Below are 10762 nucleotides of genomic sequence, written 5' to 3' on the forward strand. Positions count from 1 at the left end.
AAACGCTCCTTAAAGTGCAATAACCAGTCCCGGCAACAAAGCAACTTTGGAAATGTTTAGGGTTTTAAACTTTACGACTTTACTATGGCTTTTAGAATTCCCATCTTAGCTCCAGTCTAGTGCTTTATTTGTGTCAACAAATCTTAATAAGCATTTGGAGACAAGAAACATCGTAAATGTTTTTCCCACAGATTAAAAGTCGATAAAACGTGGTTATTGTTTCGCTTCCTCGCATAAACTATTTGAATATACAAATTGCCCATATTTCGCACGTATCCAACCTGTGACGTTCGAATTGATATGGCATTACTCGAATCTACCAAGATTGGTTTTGCCGTCGCCATTTTCAATGTGCGAGCCTCGGGGAGGAAGAGAGCAAAGCCAGATAGCAGAAAGGCTTCCAAGTAAATTGAATGCGTTCAGAATTTTAATTGTCTCGGGCCACTTTTGCATCTCGGGAACGAAAAACAGACACATTGTCTGCTGCGTGGGGCTTCAATTAAAACGTTTTAAAAATCTCCGGCATATTTTCATGGCCTGTCGAAGGAAGGCATTAAAATGGGCGACGCAGTGCGATGCGATGGGGTCCGCACTTGACTCTTGTTATAAGTACATCAGAGAGTCGGTTCAGTCCGATATGGGACTTTTCTATCTGCGATATATCTTTTTCCCTGGACACCCATTGCTGGGATACGTCCGCCATTGAAATTCAACACGCAAGCTTGCTGCATTCATCGGTTTCTGTGCTCGGGAACAACTCCTTCTCCTCTTTCCGCGTTCCTCGTTTCTCGTTGATATTCCCGACATCGGAATAGGCATAAATATGCCACTCGTATAGCACCATTTTTCATCTCGTTTCGTTTTGAAACAGTTTTATGTCTGCTCTCCCCGCCCCGAAGGAAAATCACTTCAGAATGAGCGATGTCTCTGATCTAATTGCATGGGGGACGGCAGGCTGAAGTCAACTTGAGACTCAAGTGGCTCGGTCCAAAACATAGAAACAGACACCAATAGTGAAATTCGGCGGAAAACTGGTTTTTCAATATTTTCGAAACCATTTCGATGGCATTGTTGTTACTGTTGTTGCTGCTGGTCAGGTCTCTAGTCGTTCATTTTCATATTTCTAGCTCGTATTTAAGTGACTAAATTCCATGCTGACAATGACCTAACCCGACTCCGTTGTCTCTTATCTTCCCGAACAGCGTGTCTTGAAATAATTCAAAATAAATAAATTATTTACTTTGTCTGGGGCTTTGTTTGGTGTTTTTTGTTATATTCTTCATTTGGATTCGGGTAAATATTTATGCTCGCTCTAAACCGAACTCAATCTCCATCCTCATTATCGCCATATCTTGTGGCACAATTTTAACGATCCCAAAATTAACACATGTTCCGCTAACGTTAACATATTTCAGCCAAGACCCCTTCTCCTTCCTCTGGGGAGCTGCAGCGGGAAATTTATGAAGCGACTCGGTTCGCTTTCTGTCCCGCCTAAAATGCATTGAATTTTAATATTTTCTTGGCACTTTGGGCATTGGGAATGCACCGCATCCATTTTGGTTATCGCCCAGGCACTTTGGACAGTGCAGTAAATCAATCAGGGTCTTTACCACTTCTCCGAAGTCGAGTCCCCAACCATATCGTCGATATCCGACCGGCTCGTGCATTTTATTAAATGTGTCGCCTGGCAGCTCCAAGGTATTTCAAAGGGCTTAAGTTCAAATTAAATAATCAATTCTATGCTTGTCGCTATGGTAAAATGGTCTAAGGTAATGGGGTAATCCCATATATTTGTTTGTTATATAATAAACTGTTTTACCAAATGATTTAATATCATGATCTACAGTCCATTTTAAATAAATAATTTTTTATACCCTTCATATTTTATACCCTGCCATACGTATTAAAGTCTATATTTTAGTCTCAACTCAATCCATTTTAAGAGAGAACAACCATTTATTGCTAACCCGTAAAAAATGAAGGCCCTTCAATTGTGTTCGTTTCAATTTATTAAACGGTTTTTGCAGAACATGCCATTTGTAAAACGAAAGGTAAATGTTTACCATCTTGTAAGCCATTTCATGAAGTCGGAAACCCTGGACACGCCCTTTACAAAAAGGGGAGAGGATTTTCAATTGAAGTCGCTCCAAAGTAAATGGCATCTTGCGATTAAGTGGAATGAAAGTAAAACGCATTTCATAAATAGGTAAGCAAAATGGGCGGCTCTGGCCGGATCCTTTTGTTGCGGTTTCTCTAATGAAGGACCGATTTCCATGGGAACAGAGGCAACTGTTGCCATCGCAAGGATTAAACGAAACATTTACATGCCGGGCTTAAGACCAAATCCACCCCAGAAGCGACCGCATCCTTCCGCCTTTCTTTACGCCGCTCTCCGAGGCACCAGGTGAATGGGGTGGCCATTTTCCATATGGCGGCCCTCGAGGAAAGGGGCGGTGAAATGCTCCCAACTTTCACTTTTTGCGCAGAACGAACTCTGATTTTGATTTACGGCCTCTTCCTTTTACGATTCTGTGCTGGGGAATCGCAACAATTGTCATCTAGCTGCAACCCTTTGTCTGCCAACCTGACGAGACGTAGACGGGGTTCCATTGAAGGGACCAAAGGGTCGGGAGGACAATGCGTCTCAGCTGCCTGTTTGGCAGCATTTTGAAATCCATTTATGCCGCATATCATAAAAAATAACACAGAAATATGCGCCTCCGATCCGTGCAAAAAGTTGGTGTCTGTTTTGGTTAAAACAAAAATTTTACGCCTCGCAATTTGAGGAATTTCGGGAAAGGGTCTCGCAACTCGTTCGCGGCTGGGCACCTGATGCAGGTAACCGGGAAACTTTCTCCCTCTATCTATTCCACCAGGTAGCCATCAAGTGAGATTGGAAAGTGTCCTGCGTCTGGGTCTTAGCTCGATTGGCAATTTGGTCGCCGCACGCGTAATTAAAAGTGCGTCTCTTGATGGACTTCCAATTTGGCGCAAATGAAGCCACCCACGGCCAATTACCGCCCTGCAATTACATTAACTTGGCCCAGGACCCCATCCCGCTGAAATGATTAGGGTATTCGACTCACTCGATTCAGGGTCGAGTCGCCAATCAACGGCGGGCACAGCCATTTCCATCTGCATGCATATATGCATTCGTTCTATCGGCAGGAGGAAATTGATCAATTGGGTAAAATTAAGAAGCCACTTTGGTGCGACCCCCTCCCACACATTTTTCGGTGGGGTTTCGTGTCAACGTGCCGTTGAATTCATCAATAAATAAGCCAAGCTCTGTTACAGGGACACGGCTCCAGTTCGGGTGAGCTGAGTGCTCCACGACATAAGTTGGCTGATTAAATGCGACTGTGCCACATGGGGAAATTGCCACCGAGGGAGCCCCAAATTAGGATAATAGGGGTTATCGTAAATGGAGGAAAACTGTCATAACTATAATGGGAAACGGCTCGGTAAATGGTTACGTCCCAGATATAGTTATAAACTCTCAAAACAAATCTGGCTATAATAGCTTTTCAAATCTAATAAAATGGCATTACCTCGTTATGTTAAATATAGAATCTGAAACAGCATTGCAGGCAAAAAGGGTTAATATTATACACTTAAGGTAACGATATAGGTAACGATCGTGTACCTTGTGTATTAAAAGGATAAATTCTAATAGTCTTACAGTTCCATAAAATTAACAGCTTAGTCAGTTGCTCATCTACCAAACTATTACAATCAGCAAAGTAAAACTGTCACATTTCCCATTGAAGTTCAACGTTTAAGGCTGATAACCATCGTTGATTTCTGGGCGAGGCACCCATGTGACAACTTTGGATAGTGAGCTCCCTTGTTACATCTCTACATCCCCCGCTCCTCGGAATAGTTTCGACATTTTGCTATCGTTCGCCATCATTGCTGTTCCACCATCATCGTAAATTACACGAAAAGTATCTATCTTTAGTTGGCAATGCTGCAATTTTATTAAAATTCCACAAACCACCCGCCCTTTTGGTTGGCTGCCTGTGGAAGCCACAGCCCCAGTTGGCCATGCATATATGTATGTAGTTCCACTTAGACTCCGTCGTCCGGACCCAAGTCAGGCTCCAAACTTGGAGACGGACGAAGGGAGGACTTCTATCTCCGGGCAGAGCTATCGCCATATTGCAGAAATTGTGTGGAGCAAATAGTTTCCCCTGCTGTCGTTGCTTTTATATAAACATGAGGCAAGATTAGATACAAATTACACGCCAGCTTCCCAAGGTGGGCAGCATACCAGCAGCCCCACATCCGTTTGGCAATTTGCTCACCTTTCTGCTCCTTCTTCCGTAGTATCCATAAGTTACCAACGCAAAGTACCCCGAGTCCGACAGCTGCAATAAGAGGGAAAAGTTTCTGGAGGCAGCAAATGGCATTTCTGGGCCGCACCCATTCCACCCACTCCACCCCTACTTGCCATCGTTGCTCCTCCCAGCCAGTGTATTTTTATTATTTATTTATTTCATATATTTTTCAACGGGCGCGATTATACAATGTACAAAAAAGCGTGGAGGAAGAAATGTGGAAACTATGCTCGTGCCCTTAGGGAGGCATTGGTTTCCATTCGTTTGGAGCTGTGCCATTTTTTCTCCGACAGATCTGACATTTTCTTACATTTTCTTAGTTTCAGCTGAAAGAAAATCTACCATATTTATTCTTTAATGATTTTAGTATAAGTTTTGTGTGCCTTAGAAAGAAGGATATACTACTTTTAAGTTATATGTATTGTTTAAGCTTTGGCAATTTAATTGCAATTATATTAGTTTAAAGCTTAAGCATTTTAAATGTATATAATTATTTAATATCATACTATTAAAAACGATTTCTAGATCTAAAATATTTCATATTAACATTATAGGTTAAACTATGACTTTCTGAGCTGAAATTAGGGGGTCCTGACAGCGAATGGAGCCGCAGAAGTAATTTGTGTTGGCCAAATTCAAACTTTACTTATTTTCGGCAAAAAAAAAAAGCAAAAAGTTTGTCCCTCGTTTTGTACTCGTGATTTCGGGATGGGAAAGCGGGCTAGGAAAATAAAAGCAAAGTCAGCCGGAAAGTTTTTGGGGTCCTCTGAGTGGTTGGGCGGATGTCGTTGCGGTTGTGTGTTTGCTCAGTTTCGGGGGACTCGGGGTCCGGAGTTGAGCCTCATTCGGTGGCACGTTTGCAAAATGGCCCGATGCGTGTCTGGAATACATTTTCTGGCTTGCCAAAAAGATGGCAGAGCACAGGAGCGAGTCACAAGTTTGGTAAAAAGCCCCGACCCTGCCACTCCCCCAGTGCATTTGCACACATTGTTGGTTGTAATTTAACGTAAATTTATGTGAAATTGTTTGCCAAGCAGGGAAAACGGAAAGCCGCATTTTGTGTTTTCTAAAATTTAATGTAGTTCGCCTGGTAAACGGGGATGAAGGTGGCGAACCGTGGGTTCCTCTGCTTACGCCACAGAATTTTAAATTGGCAAACACACACGTACCCACTCGGGAGTCAACATGGAGTTCCCATGGGTTGTGCAGGTTTTCTAGGGCATTCATTAGCTGATCGGAGAGCACGGCACCCAAGAGTGCCCAAGGCCCGAAAACCTGAAACAGTTCCCCCGAACCCAGAAAACCAAACCGACGAAGGGCTTAATGTTAATTTCTGCTTTTGTTTGGTTTTCTGTTCGATTAAGTTAATGGCGCCAGGCGGCGCGTCGTGCGTCGTTTCATTTTTGGCAAATGGAATTCGGTTTAATCGGCTTGATCTTAACGGAAATAGTAAATGGTTTTGGGGCTTTACACCTGGTTGTATATGATGTCTTTTAACTTGAATACTTCCACAAATGTGTTCCGTATGGTTTTTACAAATAATTGTAAGATAACAATGTACGGTTAAAATAGAAGTCTTTCTGCTTTGTCCCATCCCAACCATCATAAACTCTTGTTATATTTGGCCAGTAGCCGATGTTTACTCTTCATTAATTGAATCATAATTAAGAAAATGGGAATGCAGTGGAGCCCCGATCATGTGAACACCGTGATCAGAGGAAACGCCAAAGGGCAAATATTAAAACAGAAACGGCTACAAAAACTGTCAGCTTAAGCATCATAAAAAGTCGATTGTATTGACAATAATTTTCCGCATTAAACACACAAAGTTAATGCGGCAGAAGTCGCCGAGCGACTGGAACTCGGGATGCAAGGTGGTGGCCCGGTACACTGAGAAAAATGCTAGGTTTCATGCTGAAGTGAATTTGGCTTAAAGCTATTTTCTTATCAAAGCTTGAGCACTTTACGATGGAATAAAGAATATATTTTAAAGAAATTTCATGCCAAGTTTCCAAGCATTTATTTGAATGTGGGGAAAAATGGCGTCTGGGAAAAAAGAGTGGGGAAAATGGAAGATCAGGACCGGAGAAAGCAGGGAAACAAGCCCCGAGAGCCTTAATGGAAGACTCCGCTGCTCGTAAAAGTCGGCGGGCTAGGGTCTTCCGGAGTGCAGAGTGGAGTGGAGTGGAGTGGAGCTTCTTCTCTCGAGTGCACCGCTGGGCACTTAACCAAACCGACAGGAATTTGTTTGTTTTCTTAGCCCCGCCCCCAGGCCCCTTCAGCACGAGCATGTGCATCTGGCACACTTACCGCGCAATTAATGGCGCAATTAAATGTTTACTTTAGGCGCTTTCGAACCGCATAAATGGCAGCCGTTTCTCCGTCGCCGAGGGAGATCGAAATTGGGGTGATGCAGGGTTTCGGATCCAGGGGAGCGGGCCTTATCAATAGTGGCTTCCTAGAACTGGGACCAAGCTCAGGTGAACGGACAGGTGAAAAGAACAGGCTCTGTTTTCCCACTCGCACGCTCGATCCGCGGAATTTGATAGCTTATATTTCCTTTGTTTGGCTGGGTATTAAGTCGCTCGTTTCATTGACACTTTCAAACGCGATTTTGCATAGAAATGGCTCAGTTAACATTGAAAGACGTCTGCTAATGAGATTGCGTCAGGTAATCTAAAAATTATTAAAGAAGATCTGTATTATGTTTATAAATTTCAATTTAGCTCGACACTTCCCAATAGGGATATTGGGTTTCGATCGCCTTATTATTATTCGAAAACCAAGAATTTAAATTCTTGTCCTCTTATGATGAAGATGATGTGGCATAGAATATGAATGCTACATACTTTTTTGAGTTTTTTGAAAATTTCATACAATCATTAATTTTATCATTTCATTTTATTTAATTATATTTCAGTATGATTTCAATATTATGAAATAGCAAATCTTTCTGCAAAGTAAAGCAAATGTATTTTGTATTTTCCTAGACCATTCACTACAAAAATATTACTTTAAAATTGGCGAATCTTGCAAATCATTTAAGCCTTAAAAATCCCTACAAGAGGGATTTTCATACAATTGCTGGTGGAAATGAATATGATTCTCTCCCGCGGGCCGTAAAACAATTTGTTGCAAAATTTAGCAAACAGCCAGAAAAGTGCTCCATAAAAATATTAATCCTTCTGCCGCGTGACCGACCGGCCGAGTAAAATGCGAGTGGAAATGGGAAAACGAACCCCTACACATGTTCCTTCTTGAACGAGACTCTCGCTTTCGTTTTTAGGGTCCATAAAGCAGTTTTAACGGCCGCGGTGCCTTGAATTTGCTGTTGCCTTACGTTTTGGTATCTCAGTATCTGTGTGGGCGCAGCACCGCAAATAGAGTGAAAATCTAAAAAATCACAAATCGCCTGGGATGGTCGGGCTCTTTTCGCTTGGGATCGCTTCGTTTCGGTTCCGTTCTGCTACGTCAAAGAGTTGCAATTACAAAATGTTTAATTGCCGGCAGCGAATGTTCAAGGAAAATCGAAAGTGGCCTCGGCCAAACGCCGCGGGCGAGGAAAGAGTTGACTTAATGGCACTTAAAAGGCCATAAAATCCTGAATTATGATTTCGAGGTCGCAAAAATAAGCCCCTATATGCGCTACCCCCGATTTCCAGCATGACGTGAGTGTTTTGGCTATTCTTGGCCCGGACAACACCCATACAATCTAGGGGCTAATGACGCATCCTATCCGCCGGGAATGGAGTGGAATGGATTGGAATCGTCTCCGCAGGAATTCGAAAATGACGCCTGTCACTGGGCTGCTTATTTATGGCAATTTCGAATGTCTTATGGGCGACTGCATTAACATATTCTGAACGCTGTGGTCACTCGGCAATCGCAACCGCAATCGCAATCCCAGACCCAATCCCAAGCCCATTTTCCACGGTTTCTGTATTATTTTTTTCCTTCGCGTTGTCTGTCATGTCAAGTGCACGTTTAGCTTGTTTGTTTATATACATACTATATATGACTCTGAGTTGTTTCCCTTGTTGTTTTTTAAATGAAATATCACGACTGACATGTAGACAGAACAAAGAATGCATAAATTACCCCGTCTCCGGCTGGGCTGCCTAAAAATCTCTGCCTTCGAGTTATTGAAATTGATGCCAGTTCCTTGGGTTCATTGTGCCTTATCAGCCAAAGTCTGGTTGGAAATAAGTGCATTAATTGACAATTTTTAACTCGAATAATTTTACAGACAGGCGAAGATTATTAATGACATCTTCTCCGACTTTATTTGCAGTTCTTCGAGGGACTTGCAGATGGATACTCTGGGCACTCGTAAGTAACGCCAATTGATATTGATAGTAAAACCGATAAGTAATCGCTTTATTAACCATCTGAGTATGGGTACCCATCCAGCGTTTTTATTGATTTTCATTAAGATTTGACGGCGTCATAAAGATGCGAACCTATTCGGAATGTCCGCTTGAAATTATCAATATAATCATGATTAAATTTTGCAGTGGCTTGGTTCCAGGACATGCCTTCAAAATGAAACCTATGAAAGGGTTTTGCTTTCCATCTAATTACGATTTATGAAAGGAAATGCCTTACAATTAGCTGTGAAATCTCGGCGGAACAAAATCCCATAATTTATTTCGCTTCCTGCATTAACTTTACAACCATCATTTATGATCTTTATATACTTAAAAGGTAATTCAAAGGAAGCAGTATATTTATTCAATTCTCACCTACTGTAATAGCTAACAGGCATGGAATTTTGAGCTTTGTTATGAAGGCGTTATAAATACAACTGTATATATTTTATGTCCACTTGTTTGGAAAGCTAATGGAGCCTCAATCATTTTAAGGACAGGTGTATTGGACGGGTGGTATTTTGTGAAACACTCCGTCAATATCTTACTCACTTTTCGCTGTCGACTCATGGGTCGTAAATCAATTTTCGACAGCTTGAGACTCGCCCATAAATTCCACTAGCGATATTTATAGATAATGTGGTCCCAGCGCCAGAAAAGAACTCAGCCCGATTCCAATTCCGATTGGCTTTTGCTATACGAACTCGAATCAAGATTTTATGGTCGCAATCGTAAATCGCCAATTTTATAGTTAATCGATGGCCATTTAGACCCAATAAGCCTCTCGATGCATATTAATTTAGGTAAAATATATACAATAGGTAGCCTCAGTTTCAGGCGACATGAAATTGATTTATGTGTCTTTAAAGACGTGTTCGAACCACAGCTCCCCAGTTGCGGAGATCGTAAAATTAATAAGGGATTAACATGCCATGATTGTGCCCGAAAAAGTCATGAGCCGGGAAATTGCGCCAGAGGTTGAAGTTAAGGCCATCTCACATTGCCGGCGGAACCCCGGCTGCAGATACAGATGCACAGATACAAATGTACAAACGTACAAAAATGAACGGAGCAGACGCACTGCAAGATACCGATACCGAAAACCCACCCCGAAAATCGAGAGCAATGACAGCATGTCCAAAATCAAATATGGCCGAATTAAATGTTCTCGCTCTCCGCTTTGCCTGCTCCTTCGCAGCGGCCATTGTTGCCATGACAACGGCGTAGTGAGAGCGCAGTGGAGAAGGGCAGTGGAGGGAGAAACGGAGAGAGAAGAGAACGAGAGCTGGGCATGCTCATAAATTTATTTCCTTGTTGTTGTCGAGCGAGTTTCGTTTTTGGTTTCGTTATCTCCTTCGTTGTGGTTCTTTTCTCCCTTCTCCCCTCCTCATCGACACGCTGGGGTATCTGCGAGATACTTTGTATTGTGCTTCGGTTTGAGCACTAGTTGCCAGCTGAGGTTCGACGGCTTGAACACCGGCATCTTCGAGATTCAGAATGACAAAAAAAAAAACAAAATACAAGAGGGGCCACAATACATTTTTCAGTCAGCCGATGTTTTGAATTTTAAATATTTTTTTGAGCATACTTTCCAAAGACTTATCAAAACAAATCTACTCTCTGCAGGGGTATAACGTAAGGAAATTGTAATTAAAAAGTCTCAGTTAAATATAATCTCTCCCAATTTATTATAATTTAATATAAGAAAATTTTTGGAAAAAATTAGTTCTCAATTCATGTTATTAGTGTTCTATTCTATTCGCTGAATTTGCCAACTTTTTGCAGGCCCATTCTTATAAGAAACCGTTTTCAACCCCGAAATTTCTTTACTGTGAAAATAGATTATGCGCATTGAGTGTTACTAGTACAGAAATAACGCAAAAGAGGGCGTTGTGTTGATTTTGCCATATGACCACCAGAGGCGCTGTAAAAGTCAAGTTTAAATACTGTTCATTGATTTCGGTTTTTTAATACAGATTTTGATTTTTTCTATAACAAAGTTGTTTTTGGTCTTGTTAATTGCCATTAATAATTGCCTGGCTTTACTAAAATCAG

General features: G+C 41.8%; 1 protein-coding gene across 1 annotated transcript in view; it reads left to right on the forward strand.

Annotated features, from left to right (window-relative positions):
* Positions 1–10440, forward strand: part of LOC6536689 — a 68788-nt gene extending 58348 nt beyond the window's left edge. The window contains exons 3-4 of the transcript XR_005561417.1: positions 8632–8669; positions 8855–10440. The gene's annotated coding sequence lies outside the window, so the exon portion shown is untranslated. The remainder of the gene's footprint in view (positions 1–8631; positions 8670–8854) is intronic.
* The last annotated feature ends 322 nt before the right edge of the window (positions 10441–10762 follow it).

This window comes from Drosophila yakuba, chromosome 3R, assembly GCF_016746365.2.
Source record: "Drosophila yakuba strain Tai18E2 chromosome 3R, Prin_Dyak_Tai18E2_2.1, whole genome shotgun sequence".
Taxonomy (NCBI): domain Eukaryota; kingdom Metazoa; phylum Arthropoda; class Insecta; order Diptera; family Drosophilidae; genus Drosophila; species Drosophila yakuba.